The sequence below is a fragment of the Coloeus monedula genome, assembly GCF_965178545.1.
Source record: "Coloeus monedula genome assembly, chromosome: 4".
NCBI lineage: Eukaryota > Metazoa > Chordata > Aves > Passeriformes > Corvidae > Coloeus > Coloeus monedula.
This window is the reverse complement of record NC_138784.1, coordinates 34,856,587-34,876,605: the sequence shown is the minus strand read 5'-3', so window position 1 is coordinate 34,876,605 and position 20,019 is coordinate 34,856,587.

Here is a 20,019-nt window from a genome sequence, read left to right as displayed (position 1 = left end):
AATAAGAGAATCACAGAATATGCTGAGTTGGAAAGGACAGACAAGAATCATTGAGTCTAATTCTCATATCCATTTTTGCTTTGCTTTCCTCATGAGAATCAGAATTTTGTTTGATCTCATCATTCATGAAGAATTTTCACTGGTGCAAACTACTTCTTGACCTGTTTCCTTTTTCTTCCATGTCTGTTATCTACTTTTTTTTGTCCACCAGTCCTTAGCAAGCTGACAGGTAATACAGGATTAACCCTTTCCCAGACATATTACATAATCAACTTTTTGCATGTGATCAATGTTCAAAAAAGTGATATCTGTTACAAGTCTCAATATTGATCTAACAATTGGACATGCACAGGAAGTTCCACCTCAATACGAGGAAGAACTTCTTTACTGTGCAGGTGACCATTCATGGGAGGAGATTGCCCAGAGAGGTTGTGGAGTCTCCCTCACTGGAGATATTTGAGAAGAATCTGGATGCAATCCTGTGCCATGCATTCTAGGATGACCCTGCTTGAGCAGGGAGGTTGGACCAGATGACCCACAGTGGTCCTTTCCAACCTTATATATTCTCAGATTCTGGGATTCTGTGACATATATTAGTACAGGATTATGTTTGCTTTTCTGAAGAATGGCTTCAGACTTATTTATGCTAGTCTTTCTATAGAGCCAGATTCAAATGTAAAATATGAAGAAAGTGCTTCATGGTACTTCATGGAAAGTACGGCTACTTTCCATGCCTAGAAGTTCCATGCCTACTATAAGCATTACATACTCAAATTCACTATGATATATCATTATCCTATGTGTTAGATACTGATGCTGAGCAGTAGAAAAATTGAAGTGTTTTTAGAAATGTATATATTTGATTTTAAGGAGTGGTTTCATGTCACAAAATGCTTTGAAAAATTTACTTTTTTTTTTCTCTTTTGAATAGCAAGTTCCTGTATTTACATTGATTATCTACAGTAGTTTTGAGCATTGCTTAAATTTATTCTATAAATATTTTTTCGCTGAGATGACTGCAATATAAGTGTAAATGAAACAGCCTCTGTTGGTTTCAGAGAAATCTGGAAAGGCTCACACTATGCTCTGCACTGAGAGCTCAGACATCACTTTCCATGGAACTTATGACAAGGTGGTGGAAAATTTTAGCTATATTTTGGCTGCTGCATCAAGGGAAAAGATTACCATTGCCAAAACCAATTGCCTCTGCAATTATTTACCTCCATTATCTGCGCTATTCTGCCTGTTATCTGTTTTCTCTCCCCATTGTTCTGGTTGGCAAGGGAAGTACAGGTCACTCTGCAGTGGCACCTGAACACAGCTGCACAGGCTGCTCCTTGTACTGATGAGCTAATTACACAATACTGAGAAATCTAAATGCACGTTTCCTGGTGAGCTGAAAGGTATCACTTTCAACAGAAGGGTAACTAACACAGAGGGGTAATAGAATCCTTCACATTCATATCTCTTTGTAAAAGGAACTGTTGCATAAGTTTTGTCTATGGCAAAATTTGTTGAGGTCTGACTATTAAGCAAGCTGACACAAAGGGAGGAAAAATGTTTTAGCAGACAGAAAAAGTGTTCTGATCAAATGACATTCAAGCCTCATCAATAATGGCTTGAAAGAGACTGTTTTACTGCCCAGACCAAATGTCTCTGTTTTTTGAAGACTGCTTGGATAAAGGTGAATTACACTGTTCATGCATTTAAAGATATATTTTTCTATGCACCGCTTGGCATAGATTATAACAGTGGACTGAAAACATAGTCATAGTGACCTGAGGGATATTTTTTTATAATTTTCTAGCTAGATAATTTGAATTTGTTTCCCAAACAGTCAGTTTCTATGGAATAAGAGAAGCCAAAAATTATTTCTCCAAATTGGAATCGATGAAATGTCTTTTTCTAAGCCACACACACAAGTCATTAACGATTAAATTATGTATTAAAATAAAAAGGGTGAATTATTTTCTCACTGCTTTTGTTTTTTTTCATGGGTTCACTTATGTTTTATAGACAGACTGAGTGATATGCTTCACTCCTGAGTATTTATAATCATGTTGCTTAATTGAGCTGTCAATTGCTTGAAGAAATACAGCAAAAAATCTTCTAAAAATATCTAAAGCTTGGGATTTAACTGAAAGATCCCATTTCAGGAAAAAAAAAGGAGAATTATACGAAGATTTTTTTAAGGTAATTTTTGCAATTTAGCAAAATCAGACAGGTTGAAACGGAAGTATGTAGGTTCTTGTGAAGCTAATCAGTTACAATGGTTTTTATTTGACATTCTCCAAACCAAACCTAACTTCATTTTCACTTTCCCATAAGGTAAAAATACAGATTTTACTGAGGGTCATTATGTCTCTTCCAAGCTATATGTATATTACAGCTGCAAAACTATTTGTTTATCTGTCACATCTTCATTCGTATTTAGAACGTCTCCCAAGGGAAGAGACATTGGAATTTTGGGATTTTGATTTGTCCAGATATTTCTTGTTGTACCTTTTTTAATATTTCTTGCCAATTTAGTTTTGCCATGTAAGCAAGACACAGCAGTTACAGATGCTAAGAGAAAGCTTACTTCCTTCGAAGTCCAAAGTGGATTATTATAGGAAACTCTTGATATTTTCCACACATACAAGTTTTGTAGGTAATATAAAGAAAATAGTATCAAGAAAAGTTCTTTTGCACTTAACTACTCCAACAACATAAGTGGGCAATTGGCTTGAAGATCCAGGGCCATCATTAAATGAATGGTATCCATCTCTATCAGAATCAAAATGGATGTGCTTATCTTGGTCATTGTTCCTGCTTACAGATGCTAGAGCGAGGGCAGACAGGAAAGTGGAACATGTAGGTTTTAAGCCTCAGAGTGAAAAATGCTCTCATGTAACCATATGCAGTACGCTCTCAGAGCTCATGCAAAAGAAATAATATTTAATCTTACTTTTCTTTTTCTTTCTTACATAATCTTGACAGCAAAATTTTGTTATGGCAAAAAGTCAAAGCTTTTGGGATTTATTTTTGGTTTTATTTACTTTGCATGACTCTTGTCCCCTTCTGTCTTACTTAAGATTTCATAAAAGTAAAACTAAGCTTAAAAATTATACATATGCATGGTTTGTGAGAAACACATTTCTTTTTCTTTTTTTACAGTAATGTATGTTTCTCACACACAGCTTTACTTCACATATTCCTTCAGGAGAAAATAGCATATTGTCCCATAACATGCCTGGTTAGCATAAGCATTTCAGCTCTTAAAGCATTGCTTTAAACACTTCTCCACAGCGTAAAAGGTTTTTCAGTTGCAGTGGATCAGAGTCTATCTCTTAGGAAATGCTTCATGTTACAGACATGGCTAGGAATTCCCTCCCAGCTTAAGTCACCTAAAATAAAGTGTCTTCAATGTGAGCTGATGTCTAATTTACCTTAAAGTTTGTAGAAGTCTAAGGCTTGGTGCAGTTACCTAGGCATAGGCATTCAATGTTATCTGAGGAGCACTAGAAATTAAACTTCTACCTGCCACCTCTTTAGGTCTTAGGAACATCCCTCTTTAGGTCTTGTGGCTTGCCAATGCTGGCCTCCTCAAGGGAACCAGCATCCTAGGGTATCCAAGATGGCACTATAGCTGGAAACCTGGGTTCAGGCTACACAATCCACATCCTGAACAATACAGCCAGTAAAGTCATGAAAGAATTTAGGTAACTAATCCCTGCATATTCACTGGGCTGTGGATTAATTTTTTCTGTGATTTTAGTTCAGTAGATCTCTATTAATGGAAGCTTAGGCATATGAATATCCATGCAAACCTCTACATTAATATGTCTTCAAACTGGTTTCCATCCCTATTATTTATCAAATACCAACTTTGAGAGACCTCTCTGTGCCTCTCATTTTTCTTTTAAAAGTTTAAATTAAAATTTCTAGAACTCAATATCTGATTTCAGTATGTACTAAACCCATTTGCCTGTCAGGAGGCAATTAGGGTAGGAGTGACACATTGCCCCAGAAAGATACATCTCACTTATCTGCAGATAACTTAGGAGCTGAGGTACACTGAAAAAATGTATCTCTCTGCAAGCAGATAAAAAGCATCCTTTTGCTCACAAAAAAAAATTAGCTTTCAGTTCCTCAGATGTTTTATCTTGTAATGAGAGTAGAGGAATCAGGTGATTCTATGGGGCATAAAACAATTAGGAATAGAGAGTTGGAGGGGTCCATTCCTGAAATTCTTTCAATCTGATTACGTAGCCAAAATTTTTAAAATTTTAAAAGCTTTTTAAAATAATGTAAAAATGCACCAGGGTTTTTCCAATAAATGTATTGAAATTGAACCTCCTATAGCTGGATCAAAACATTTAAAAATTTAGATTTGAGGTCTCCCCCATTTAAATGAATTTTTCCCTCTTCAGTTGTGGCTAAGTGAAGTAAAATTATGAGCAAAATTAATAGAAATTAATATTAGTCTCTTAATCATAAAACAACGTTCTCAGTGTAATCCTTAATTTGCAGAATACTTAAAAGTGCACAAGGGCTCATTGATCAGCACTGAAGCTTGATTAGGTGAACATTTGAATCAGCAAAGCATTCTGGCAGAATGTGAAACCTTTAGAGTGCATGTAGTGGTGTTCTATTTCATGTCATGTCTCAGACTCTTAGAGTGATGTGCAATAGACTGAGAGAAATTTTTTACTGTCTTGCAGAGATGATTTTCACAAGGCTCAAACTGGAGATAAAATAGATTTAAGGGGCATCCTGAACAGACACTAATTGATCATTGAGTTAATTGGAAGTGTTGAAACTATTTTAAATGATAGAAAAACTAATCAAGATTTATTAACCATAGGTAACAAATCCATTTGAGAGGGCTCTGGAGAAGGAGGATAATCTGATTTGATAATTTCTTGGACAGGAAGACTATCACTCACAAAAAATGTCCTCTCAAAGTTCTCATTTGTGCTCCCCATTTTAATTATTGCAGGTTTGTAAAAGTTCTGTGGTGTGTCAAACTCCACGACTTAATCTGGACAATGTAATTCTCAAATAAACAAATTTTCAATGAACAATTTTAATCTAAATCTGGCAATAGAGAACAGGCATGTTAGAATATTCATATCTATAAAACTTCTCTTATGCTCTCATTATTGCTAATGATGTGTAACATTCTAAATGTTCACACATATGGGATTAGTGAAAAGACAATCACAAAAGCTGTTCTAGGAATACTCTCAAAAAACTGCTACTTCCAGGCCTTTTTCCAAAGGCATCTCTGACATAGGTGACTCTAACCTATGAGTTCCTGTTCCTTCTATCTGAAGAGAAGTGGCAATTTCTTTATCATAGCACACTTTTTTGGCCTTTATATATTAAAGTTTAAAATAGAGCCACTCAACACTATTCTATTGTCTTTCTCTACTATTACTAATTTTTTAAATATGGTTTATCTGTTCAGTTGCATTAGATGACTTGCTTCTACAAATTCTTTAGACTTCAAGCAGCTTTTTTCCTTCTGCTTTGGTAAGATTATAAATTTCAGTTAGGCTTCAGGGCTCCCTTTAAAACCACAGGTATTTGGATAATCCTATAACCACTACATCAGGAGACACAGACAAACATCAACAAGTGGAATGAAGGATCAGCTAGGTGGTTCTACTTAAGTCAGTGAAAAGTTCCTCATTGTAACTAGATAGTTCTAGAAAATAGTAATTTATATCTTCAATATTTCAACATCCAAAATAATTATTTCAAATCAGGTTCAAAGATAAGTGTGAGACATAATTTACAAAAGGGGAAAATTCTGAAGGTTTTTTCTGGTGTATTATTCTGGCTGTCATGATCTTCCACACCAATTCAGTGCTTTGCATATAATTAAATCTACTTTAATATATGACTACTTGAAGTAGTAGTTATCAACCATATAAAGAAATTAATCTTTTTACTACCATGGTGCAGTGGCTGATTTTCATACAGAGAAGGCAGTCTTTTCAGAGATGCTCAGGATCTATAGACAATTTGCACTCTTTCTAAATGTTGTTATTATTATTATTATTATTATTATTATTACTATGATTTTAGTCATTTCTGTAATGACATACTACACTACTGAGCCTGAGGTGTGTTCATACATGAGATCGGTCTCAATGTGTACTTTAAGTATAGCCTAACTTTATCCACTTTTCCATGAGTTATTTCTTGATGTTTTAAATTTTTTTGCTCTTTTCTGCCTTATCAGATTGACTTGCAAACTGTGAACATGACTGCAAGGCTCTTACATAAACTTTCTTGGCAGCTTGTAACAAAAAAATCTCTTCTTGGAGATGGTATGCACAAGCCATGAATTACAGAATTATTTTTCTTTTTTGCATAGCCCTGTGGTTTTGGTTGTTTTCTGATTTTTTTTCTGCTGCTGTTTATAGTTTTCTGATAGAACTGCAGAAGTTCTTTACATAGTTAAGTTATATTACTAAAAAATAGAGTTATACAGCCAGAAAGTTGGACTTAGAAAGTATCAAGAGGTGATAGAGTCCAAATTATATTGCACTGAAGCTACTTAGCCTTAGCATTGATTTACAGAAGCTGTGGACTCAACTTTTAAGTTGGGGAGCTAAGGAATGGTTTTGCAAAAATCAGATGCTGCAGCACACACAGACATACAGACACAGACACAGATGCAGACACATGCACACACAGTGTTTATGCCATTTATTCAATTAAAATATGTTCAGTGGCTAGAAACTTTGAAAGCAAGACTTAGGATACGACAAGTTGAGGAGAAAGGACGAAAAAACACATTCAATAGGATATGTGGAGGGCAAAGTGAAACTAGCAGATTAATTCATCAAGAAAAAGACAGAAAGAGCTGCCAAAACACAAGTGAAAACAAGACTTGAAGAATCAGTCGGGGATGAAAGATATGAGGAGGTTCATAAGTCTTTGATTAGAATTGCTAATAAGCGATTTCTGCTGTGTTGTGAAACATATTATAATCTGTCTAAATTTAAATTAATCGGCTATTTTTCTCTCAACTAGAATTGCTGAAAAATATAGCCACAAAAAGCAGGATGGATAAATTTGAGGAGTGGTTTCTTGTAACAAGACTATGTATCTCATACTTGGGGCATAGCTTCAATTTACACTTATGTAGATTAGAAAATATTCTTTAAAGTTCTGAGAAGATGCTGTCTGACCCCTATTATTCTGAAGCTCTCTTAATAAATATTATTGTATCATCTAGATTTTAAGATAATTCTAATATATCACACACCTTTTTTCAGCGTTAAAAAAATGTAATTGAATATCATTGTAGAGATAGACACATAAATAAAACAATAAAGAGAGGTGAAAGCCTAAGCAGCACTATCTCTTGCTCATAACCTCTCTTATTGTAAGTAAAGTTATGAGTAATAGTTTACACAAATTAAATTCCTGTACATTTTAATAAGATTAATTTACAGCTCCAAAATTATAGCTTGTCTTTCCAGCCTTTAATTTGTGGAAATATTTTTTGTCATTATATATGCACATGCAATGTACATGGAGTTCTTGAATACAGCATGTAGGAACCCAGAGAGCCGAGACTATTTCTCTGCCTGTTTTTAAGGGTTTTTACCCCCCTGGACAACACTGGTATAGCTTTAAACCTTGGAAAAAATTACCAACAGCCAGACAAGAACTAGGAAATACAGTGGTGTGAATTAGGTGATAGACTACTATGTAACATTGTCACAGGGTGAAAAATTGAGAGGTTTTAGGCTTCTCTTTATAGTAAATAGATAAGAGTAAAAAATATCAAAATGGAGGATTGTTGTTGCTCTCTAGACCTTCTTCTTCTTCTACTACTCCATATTCTGCAGTAAAAGTAGTTTGGAATGATTGGATAGAAAATTCCGCAGTTCCTAGTCGTATTACTGAATAATTGGTAAGAAAGTGAAAATAATGTACGTTTTTAGTAACTATTGGTTAAAATATCTTTAAAAGGCCATGTAAATCCTGATAATTGCTCTCACTCCTACTTTTTCTCCTTCCATGCTGTACCTGGGTCACGCTAGTGGCTCAGTTTCTCTGATAAGACTTAATAAACAACTATCTGGAAGCACTGAAACTACAGAAGACGTCTCGCTTTATCTTTTAAACTCCTTGCAAGGACTTTCAGCAAATTCTCTCCCATCAGGAGAGACTTGATTTATGGCACAGTAAAGTGTCAACAGCATTTGTATCTTGGAGAATATATGTTTAATAATCTTGTTTAAAAGTGAGTTGCAGAAGGTAATAAAAAAAGAAATGTGCAAATAAACCAATTGATTGTTGTAATAACTAAGATGGCCCACAGGTATCTGATTGCGAGCCTGCATAACTGTCTTTGTACAATCTAATTCTGGACATAGCTAAACCAAGATTTACTAGATTAATTTTTTTAGTCATCAAAAAATGTTTGGATTAACCCTGAGGTTTTAGCAAGGTAGTTTAAAATTTTTTTTTACAAATAGAGCTTCTGAAAGTCCAATTTTGAACAGTCTGAACTTCATTAAACTTTTTTTTTTAATGTCAGTACAGAAAAGACAGTGTTGTATTTTAAGTCAAGTTAGCCAAGTTAAGCAAGTACTTAGACCTTAAGCATGTGAGTAGTCCTGACAGATAATAATTAATTCACTACTAAATTAGCTTTGATACACCACAACTATGTGTGGTGAATTGTAAGTACTTTACAGTGTAAAAGGAAAAAGGGAGAGGCACTGCTGGACATAGATTTCAGATTACAATTTTGCCAGTTTGTACACTTCAGAGAGGAACACTGAAGCTGTAACAAGGACGGTAATCACAAGTTGAGTGGTTGAGAAATTATTCCAGGTGGCTCAAGAACACAAAAGTGAGGCAACAAGTACCTGAATAAGAGGAACAGTAGCATGTCCATACTATCACAAGTTCAAGTGATTTATGATGACTTTTCTAAACTGGTGTAAATATTTGAGGCATAAAAATGAGAAACTTAAAATAGTGCAAGACAAGCCATAGGTAAATTTTTTGTTTAACTTGATTTAAAAATTAAAAGACAAGGCATTTCCTTAATTCCCAAATTAAACTTTTATTTTTCACATTTTCCCATCTCAATATATTAAATAAATAACTCGAGTTCAGTTGAACCAATTTTTTATAGCGAGTCTGAAAGACTACCAATCTTTTTTTAGCCAGCCTTAGTTTAAAAATGTCAGGCAAAATGACTGATTTGTATCAAAATAACTTTATTTAAGCCTCATGACTTTACTGCTTGGTTTTCACTCAGTTTATTGTACCATATAGCCAGTTGTCTCATGGTTGTATGTACCTGAGGCTTGAAGTTAAACACCCTGCTGCAGTGGGAATACAACAGGATGGCTGCAGGTTCCCTGAAGAAGGGCACTTGAGGCAAGAATATGGTGTGGAGGAGTAGCTTCAGAGCTACTAAGCAACTCAGCAGTGACCACTCTAGGTCACTTTTTGCACCTGCCTAAGATGTTGTCTTCTTGGACGTTACTTTTTAGGAGGTGTCGAGGGTTTCTTTTAAACATGTAATTTCCTTGACAGTGTATACAGATGCGTATATTAATGCATCTACATGCACGGGAATTTTCCTCAATTTTGAGGGATAGAAAAAATGGGAAAAGTTAACTTTTCCAGACATGAAATAGTGCAAGTTTGGTCTATAGTAGCTTCTGTTTTCCCATTTCCTCACAGGCATAAAAGCTGCAAATACCTTGAAATCAATGTGCACTTTGTTCCAAGTGCTTCATTAGCTTGTGCAGTCATCCTTTGAAAGGTCAACTGTTCATGGTTTCAGTCTCCTGTGCTTATTATAGGAAGTAGGTGAACTTCCTTTTCCTGGTGGTTTCCTCTAAAAGTATTACACCAGAGTAAGCAGCCAGGCTGGCTTTAAAAAATTGAAGGCATGAAAATGCAGTTGTCTGGCCTGTCCAAACTACAGACTATCCCCACAACCAGTGTCTGTGATCTTTGTGAAGTTTCCAGTTGAACATTTGGTCTCTCAAAACCCATACAATGACAGAATGGTGCATTATCTGTAGCTCAGACTTATCCATACACTTGCTCTTCATAGGCCTGAAAAAGTTTGGCGAGATCATATGGTTTAATCATCCTAATTTTTTTTATTCTGTGTTTCATTAGGAGGACAATAAATACTATCTTCAAAATCTCTGTTAGGAAAAGCTTTTTGGTTGACTTGAAAGTGTTATCCAATAGCATGTACTAACTTGACTCCATGACACTACTGACATGTGAAAAGTTTAATATCTTCCCCATACTGAAGGACTGAAAGAAGTTCATTTTACTGTTTGCAAGAATTTGTAAGAATTTTCTTAACTTTATGCTGATCATTCCAAGGAGGCTTAATTGAAGACAGATTATCCACATTGAGGGAGTACAGTGATCTAAATATCCTCAGTCTTCACTACTGAAAGTGTATTGCACCATATATGCAGACCTGGTGATTTCTTTAAGAAAAAATCACACTTCTTAGAATGGCAAGCACTCTTTTACCTGCATATATTACTATCTTAATACATTTTTTCCCAGTGTTTTAAATGAGTTCTCTTAATATTATAATTTCAAATAATTCATAATTAGTGCTATTAACTTCTCACACCAGGATGAAAAAAAGTGCTCTGCAGGGTCAATTTAGTCTGTCACTATATGCATTTGAAACATGTCAGTGAAATTACCAGCCACACCCATGGCAAGCTCAAGTGGCCCCATTTCACCTTTCTTTCCCCAGTAAAGGGGGAATCACATGTTCTCAGAAAAGAAGCTCCTGTTAGGAAACACGTCTCCCGTTTTCAGTCCTTTGAGAGGTCTCTAGCAAGACACCTTTAGGACAGGTCATATGTCTCATTAGGTTTATTGAATTTAACCAAGAGTGACTTTTAAATAAATGATACTGTCAGTTGTTTAGGAATAGAAGGAAAAAAATTAGAGTAATGTCATGCATATGATAACATATATGATATTGTCTATCATACTTGAAAATCAGTGAGCATGCACAGTGTATAGCTTGCAGTTTACAGGCTTTTTCTTAAAATCTTAGATTTCCCATTTTTTTTTTCCTTTCAGAAAATGTTGGAGTTGTGCTACACAGCAAGCACTTGTTTCAAACCCTTACTATAGAACTGAAATTTCACAAAACACTAGGTAAGAGGAAGTAATGCTGCAAGATGATAACTGAATTAATATACAGAGTCAAATAAACACCTTTATAAAACAGAAAAACTCACTTTGATGCCCCAAATCACCCAAAATTAGATTTTTCCTTTTTCCTGCACTATATTGCTCCCTCTCCTATATGAAATACTTCTTTTGGAGCAATGAAAGCCTTTTTGAGTAGATAAATCAATTTTTTATAAGTTCAACTTTTAGTCCATCTGATGAGAAGCTTCTGAGAACTCTGATTATACTGGTACCATCATTTATTTTTTCATTTTATTCTCTAAAACTTTGGAAGTACTCAAGTAACATGCAAGTAGCCAGTGATGGAGTTTTGAGTACCACCTTTTTGCTGTCATTAGCTGAAAATGCAATGCTCTCAGTGGTTAAGCAAATAGTACTGTAGGGTCAGTGCAGGGCAGTGCATAAGCTTTTAAATTTGCCTCCCTCGCTCCCCCATAGATGTTCAGCAGCGCATGTGATTTTAAGTGGTTTCATTCAATGCATAAAGGTACTCTTTAATCAAGTGATCTCTTCTAACTCACAAGATGCTGAAAAACATATATTTTTGGAACCACAAAATATGTGCAAATCTGCCTCACAGAGATGTTTGTTATAAGGCAAACTTTTGAGAACGATGCAGTGCTGTGAAGTAAGTCTAACTGGCACTATGTTCATAGTCACAGAAGGACTGTATGTAGAAGAAACAGCTCCTAAACTACCTTCTTACTAGGGTAAGGCTGAGAATGCAAGTACACAGCCGTGATTCAAAATCATGTTATTCAAGTATGTTAGAATTGCAGTGTCTATCCTTTGATGATATCAGAAAACTAGAAAATGAAACAGTGGTCACAGCCCCAAAGAAGTATCTTAAAGTCATTGAAATTAAAATCCACCAATTTCCATTTTCTCACAGAGTATTGAACTTCATAATAAGCTAATAAAAGTATTTATTGTAAATGTTTGACTTTGGTATATTGGCATTTTTCTTTAGCCACTATGATTTGTCCTTACCAGTGAGACATGCCACTGCTCTGCGAAACGGCACTGGAAGAATTAGCTGCTATGAGAGATCCAAGGGCCTCATATGAGTCGAACCAAGAATCACCTGCATGCTGCAGAGGCCCCTTTAAAACTGTGTGGGGATAGGAAGAGGTTGCTAAGAACATGATTTTTTAAAATCTGATGTTTGTAAAAATTATATAAAATCTGTTTTAGGTGACAGAAAAATCTGTAAGCACCAGAAGCACAGCAAGCATCGAGGTGTGCCAGGGCTGCAAGATTTATTGATATAAATCCCTTTATTATAGACAACGTTTTTATCAGATTGTAGAGGAAGCTCACTAGCTTGCTTTGAGACATGTAACCTGAAGTCGTGAGTTTTTATTTCCTAACATTTGAGTCCTGGAGTTTTCTGAGGCACGAAGTCGCAAGGCTTACAGGCCTGTTCACTTTGTTCTCCCTCTTTGGCTATACTTCATTTCATGAATTTTGTAGGCCCATAATTATCTCCATCTGAGGAAAACACTGGTCAAAATAAAGCATAACTTCCCTGCAGAATAGAATGAAACAGAGAAATTACATCTGAAAGAAAACAGTCATCCACTAGGTTGTACCAGGGTTGCTGAGCTTTGAGAATAAGACCACTGACTAGACGATGTGTTGTATCCTGGTTGTTAAATACTGTCAACCCCCCTGTTTTTCCACCTTAGTGTAAACTGTCAAGGCACTTGTTACCAATAGATACCAGTATGTTATTATCATTGACTTTCTGAAGTTACCTTTCTGTTATCTAATGCTGCCATTCTGATCAGATTCTTAGGTTTCTTAAACTGGTAGAGAAGGAAATTTAAATTGACATGACAAAGCAAAAGCACCTGCTGATACTGGTTTTTTCATTGCACAGTATGTTTGGGAGAAATATGTAATAACACAGAGATACATCACTTTTAAGTAGGTAAAACACATTAATTTAATTCCACCTTATTTTTCTCAGTGTCTACATTATTTGTGTTATCTCTAGACTTTAGAGTAAATAGGTTCATTTGATCTGTCTACGATGCCTAGTTTAACAGGGTTTTAACTGGATTTATAGCCCCCAAAGACTGCTCTCAAGAGGATATGTTTTAATCTGGCATGATGTGCCATTCACCCTGGAGTAAACTGGAAGCAGCATCCTACTATGGAGCTACAGAGAATGGTAACAATGGAGCTATTTTAGGAAAAAAGTAAGTTTGAACTTACTTGTCACTAATATAAACCAAAACCAGCTCTCTCTCAACAAAAATATTTATTGCATCATCTCATATATGTTACATTTTTTTCTGAACATAAATTTAGTTCAGTGACAACAATAAAAACTGGGGGATGCTTCACAGTATTCCTAAAGCATTTACATTTCAAAAGCAGGCTACTAATTTTTTTTATTGACAGCTTTTAAGAGACACAAATCCATCCATAATGATACAATGTCAAGGAAAATAATTGTTTTCTTTTAATGACTTGGACCTTTTTATTTCCAAGTATTTCAGTAATCTAGTTTCTATCATAATAAAAATCCATCTTTCTTGAATTTGGAACATCCTGATGTGGTTTGAGTGGTACATTGTATGGGAAATTTCTTGGTAGATTCTCCTTAAAACTCTGGCTAACACCTTCATGGCCCATCACATTACAGTAAATGGTAAAGATCAGCAAATAAGACTACAAAACATGATAATGAGGATTCTAAGGTATATTATTCCTTTACTTTCTTGAATTTACCTTCAGTTGATTCCATGTGGTGATAGCTTTGCAAATTTCAGATGACCAGTCTTTATGAAAATGTAGTCTGTAGTAATAGGAGATACATGAAGAAACTGACTATATAAAGGACTCAGAGTAGTGACCACTACATGCCATACAAGAATATGTAAAAATTTCTGTTCTGTTATATATCACTTCTCAAAAGTCCCTTAGGTATATAAAAGGTCTTCTTCTTCCCTCCTCTCTGGGAAAAGTATAGCTGTCATGGTTTTGTGCAAATATTAGCTTTATTTCCAGGGAAGTTTAATGCTGAAAATGCAGATCATATGTGGGGCTGAACTTCTGTATATCTGGTTGCTGTAAAAACAATCACCTGAAGTCATCTTGATATCAAGATTTCCACACTTAACTCCCTGTCGTCTTATAAACTTAAAAAAGTCAGGTAAAATTTCCATGGGGAAAGGCAGCTAAAACTCTGATTAGACATAAAAGAGCATCTTATCTTCCAGTAGACTTGTTTAAAAGCACGTGATTGGTTTCATTGTTTGGTACTGCATAAGACATGTATTTCAATACTGGATCAAAGACGTCTCACTTTGGAACAAACAATTATAATTATGATCAGAATTTAAAATTTAAAATTGAATATCAATAAAATAGTGTTGTTTATATGTAGAGAAAATATTTCTATTATTAGCTAATTGTCAAACTTAAGTTAATATGGATGTCAGTGACCAAATAGAGTAGTCCATTTTGTTAAATTTTACAGCTCCTCATCTGAAATACCTATTAAGTGGTCACTGATTTCAAAACAACAAGCAATAAGAAAAGAAGCAAAACTTCTTTTAAGAACTTAATACTAATTTCATATGAATATAAGAAAATATATGCTATTTTACTGTGCTTATTTTATCTACTCTATCACGTAAAAATCACAGTCGGTCAGAAAAAATTACATGGCAAACGCTTCAAAAGTTCCCTGGTTCTGAAAGGTGAATTTTTTGTTTTACAGTTGAGTGATTTTTATTGGGAAAATAATATGGAACAAAATCAAATAAAAGCAGGACATTTTTTTAAAAAATGTCTCTCAGGAAAATACAATGCCAAATACAAAGGTATCAATGTTAAATTTGCCTCTGTCTTTTTATGAAGAAAATAGTTTGAGGCCAAAACACCTTGAGAATATAAAGTAAACAAGGATTAAAATGTTAATCAGTTACCGTTCTGAAATGAAGCGGATGGACAAGATCAAGAGCGGAAGAGAATACTGAAATAACCTTTTATTTATGACATTGAGATGATGACATTCCTTAATCCTTTAAGACATTTATCCCTAAATTACATTTGCATCTTATAATTGTACCTAATTTGCCATAAAAAATTTCCTGGGTACAAATACAAAAAATATAATAAATATCTGGTGCTGAATTAGAACAAGTGAATCAGAACACTTTGAGAAGGAGAAAAGGCAATTTTCTGACAGGACTTTAGAGGCGCTAAAGTGATTCAAAAATATATTAAATTACCCATAAGAAAATAGAATTGCAGTCAAATCCGTCATCTGTGAAATAAAATCTTTCTGATTTGATTGTCTCAGTAAGAATGAAGAGATAGAAAGGACATAAAATTTCATCATTTTCAAAAACCAGCCACTGGCTCTACCTTTGTCACTTGTGACTTCTCTAATGTTTGTTTGTTTTTTTTTTTTCTTAAAATGCACCCTTGGTTTAAATCTTCATCTTCAAATAAAACCTGGGTTCATTCCTCCATGCTTACACTTTTCAACTTTCATTGACTGTATTCACTTCTTGTAAGACTTATATTTTATCAAGTAAGATGAAATATGAATTAAAAATATCCCTAGAATCTATGTTATTTTGGTTAAATCTTTTCTAATTTAGATAGCTTGCCTTAGGTCAAGTAGCAACTTGCTTAATTTCCAGTCCAATACTCATTTCAGCAGAGATGTTTTTGACAGAACAGTCTGGTAACTGAAGAGAACCTCATATCTAATCCAACCTTTGTTTAACCTCCAAGAACACTACAAGTGTGCCTCTAGTACATCATGCAAACATTACTTTACTCATTTGGCTCTCTCTTTTACAGTGCTTCATATAAGATGGTGTTTTCTTTTCTCTTAAAGCTTGCATTGAGATTATTTTCCCCATACTGTTTTTACAATTCAGCTTATCATCATGATCTGCTTACCTTTGATTACACCCAAGACAGTCAGTGAGGAAAGACAAGAGTTAATTTTCTTTGTTTCATATATACCTTATAGCAAAGTGAATCTAGACACAGTCTAAAAGTTCTGACGTTTTAAGTACCATGAAAGCTGAAAGCAAACTTTGTGTGAACTATTTCTATCTGCAGTTTAGAACAGTGAGAAAGCAATCAGAGGAAACACTTTGGAAAAGCTACAAAGACTCAGAGTCTTGTAATTGAGTAAACCAGTTTCCCACAAGAACATTAGTTCAGGCTGATAGGGGCTTTTAGTTTAGTAAAAGACTCTAATCGTACTCAGTGTTATTTAGATATATTATAGGAAGAAAGATGATAATACAGTTCATTCAGATATGCCACTGAGCAATTTCAATATGATTTTGAAGATAGTTAGCAATAGTCACATTAGAGTGTTTGCAGGGCCAAAATTATACTTTAATATCCAAAGTGCCTAAAGCCCAAACCGAAATAAGATCTCGGTTATACAGACTATGTGATCACTGAAAATCTTTTAAAGACAGGACAAATCAGCAAACTAAATCATATCCTACCTTATTTTTGTCACTTGCTCTGTGATTTGATTTGTATATAATAGTACATTGCTATATTTTCATTACCAGTTTTCTGCCCCAGAGGTATTTTCTTTCTTGGACAGCTTAATATTGGTTTAAGGAACCCTGCCACCAAATCATCAAATATTAGGACAAAAGAGTCAACTGCCTTTGAAAGCTGCACATTGTTCTCAAGGTCACTATGACATCTAGCAACAAAGTGTTCAGATTACTTATCCAATCCTCCATTCTTGGTTTCCTCTGTGCCTGTAGAGGTAAATAAGGGATAGGCATGCGATCTCTAAAAGAGTTTGGAGTTTAGAGCAGGTACAATTACCTTTATTGCCTGACTTGCTGATCAAGACTGAATGCAAGCTAACCATTGGAAAGTTTCCCATCTAATTTAACAGCTTTGGTGTCAGGCACAAATCACTGATAAGAAATTATTACCATATATCTGATGAGAATCATCACTTCTGTAATTGACAAAGGGTTGGTTTTTTTGGAACAAGTTGCTTAATTTTGTCTGGTATATTTTTTCACCAAGCACAACCCTTGTCTGCTGAAAAAACAGAATATCCATGCTTCGGAAAGTGTGCGTGAATCTGTAATTCCATAGTCAGGTTTTGGACAATAAGTTTGAAATGTATATGAAATTTAATGCTAGCATCAAGAAAAAAAAATTATACAACCCATTAGTAAGTAACAGGAAAAAGCTCGAGTAGTAGGAAAGAAGGTTTGTTGTCTGGGTTTTTTTGGGTTTTTTTGGTGTTTTTTTGGGTTTTTTCAAAGTCAAATGAACATTCAAATACAATATTCAAAGTACTCCTAGGTTGATAAAAACTGTGGCATTTGTATTGCTTACGCCAAAGAGAGTCAATGAACATATATCTGACATCTTAAGACTACTCAGGAGTATTTTCAATTTTTTTTTCCCACAATATTGAAGAAATATCATCATCATAATTTAAAGCAGAAAAATTGTTTTCCTAGGGTTCTTTTTGAAACCAGGTTCATCAATATTTTACATCAAGATGAGAAGACCGTTTTTCATCTTTATTTGGAAGCTGTCATAGAAGAGAACATTGCCCCAGTGAAATAATATTTATATAAAAGAAATTGGACTTTCAAAAAAACCCAGAATTTCAACTTCAGAAAAGCATTATATACATGAAATAGTAACATATTTCATCCTCTAGTTTCTGTACACCACAAGGAATTCAAATTGATTTGGAAGATTTTCCATCAATGACTGAAAATAGGTAGAGAAATATGTTAACAGACATCCCTTTTTGGGTTTTCTGCATTTTTTTACTGTTAAAACAAATACAATTAAATGCTTATACTTGTTCATTAATCATTTCTCCATCAGAAATATTTGATCATTTACCTTCAAAACATGTGGAAAGTGTCCAGAAACAAAAATGACAATAAAATGCCACCAATAATAATCTGGTAGAAAATATCAACTGACATTTCCATTTGAAGTTTTTTTGTTATTTTACTTGCCATATTATTATTCACTAAGACCACTGATGGTTGAGATAAACCTTATACACTTCACTACGACTACAAACTGCAAACTTGATGCAAAGTTTTTGCTTGCACCCCCAGTTTTTTAAAAAGAGAGGAATAATGTTTCTTAGTCTAAAGACCAGGTGGTTCAGTCTGGTTTACATCCATACCTGTTCACCTCAGTACTGCTCTGCAGTCTTTCCTTCTTTGCGTGAAAACCATGTGATCCAAAGCTATATCATAGCATCTATTCAGGAAACTGCAATATTTGCCTCATCCAACATTATTAATGAAGCAACCTTCCTTTTTCCAAGAATCTGTTTTTGTTTGTCTAGTCCAACCTCGAGTTTTTTGACAACTCTTCTCTTCCCTTGTCTGCTCCAAAGAGAGCTTTAAAATAGCAAACATTACCTAATTTTGAAACTACTCCACTGTGGTGGGTTGACCTTGTCTGGCCACCAGGTGCCCACCAAGCCACTCTATCATTCCCATACTCAGCAGGACAGGATGAGGACAAAATGAGATGGAAAAAACCCTCATGGTTCAAGATGAGGACAGCTTAATAAATCAAAAGCAAAGACCTTGTGTAGAAACAGAGGAAGAAAAATATTCTCTACTTTCCAGCAGCAGGTGATATCTAGCCAGCTCCTGGGAAGCAGAGCTTCAGCACACATAGCTGTTGCTTCAGAAGGCATCATAACAATGAATGCACACAAGCCCACATCCCCTCCTTCTCTCAGCTCTCATTACTAAGCAGATGCCACATGTTATGGAATATCCATTTGGTCAGTTTGGGTCAGCTGTCCTGGCTGTGTTGCCTCCCTAGGTCTTGCCCATCCTCAGTCTAACGGTGAGGAGGGAATATTGGAGAGACAGCTGTCAGAGACTGAAATATTATAGTTTATGACTTAAATATTTTCTTAAAGGACTTTTAAAACTGTATTACAAAAGCTGCAGAGAAGACTACTGCACCCTGAATGAGGCCCTGACTGAGGCCTTACACTGCTCGCTGATGAAGATAAGATAAAGTAACAACTCAGGGATGGGGACATTCACTGAGCACAGGCTTAACATCTCCAAGGTGGAGACCACAGCCCCAGGGCTATCAGCTGCCAGGCTCGCACAGATCCTCCGACAAAGGGCTGTGGGAGGAGAGGCTTTGGGTATCTGGGAAAAGCCTGTGGTCAGAGGGTCAGTGACTGCCCATCCTCCACTGTGCAGAGAAGCCCAGCTGAGGGGCCCTCACTTGGGGGGGTGAGCTTATCCACAGCAGAAGGGGGTGACATGGCCCATCAAAAGGGCCCCCCTCAAAGGAATCCTCAGACCCTGCACCAGAGCACCAGAGATGATGCAACAGACCCTCAGTGTTGCAAGGGACAGTGTCAAGCCAGCGCCTGCAAGAGAGATGTGGGCGTTCCCACCTGGCCGGCAGTGTACATTAATCCACGGGATTCTGCACTCTTTGGCGTGTGGCAGCGTGGCCACGGCAGCAATGGGGGACCCTCACCCCCAGCAGAGCAGATGGAGGGGAGCAACGAGACGTGGCTGGTACCCTCGGATGGGTGATCTGCTTCCACCTAATCCCTGTCACCTCTCCCTGTCCCCCCCCCCCCCACTTTTTTTTCTATTTCTTTCTCTCTTTCTTTTCTCTTCCCTTCTCTTTGCCTCTTTTACTATTAAATAAAATACATCCATTTTTTGGAATCAACATCTAACCTCATTTGGTTTTAATCTCGTTTCTGGGAATATTTTGAACCTTCTAAGTTCTTTCCAGTTTATGCACAGAGACTTAACT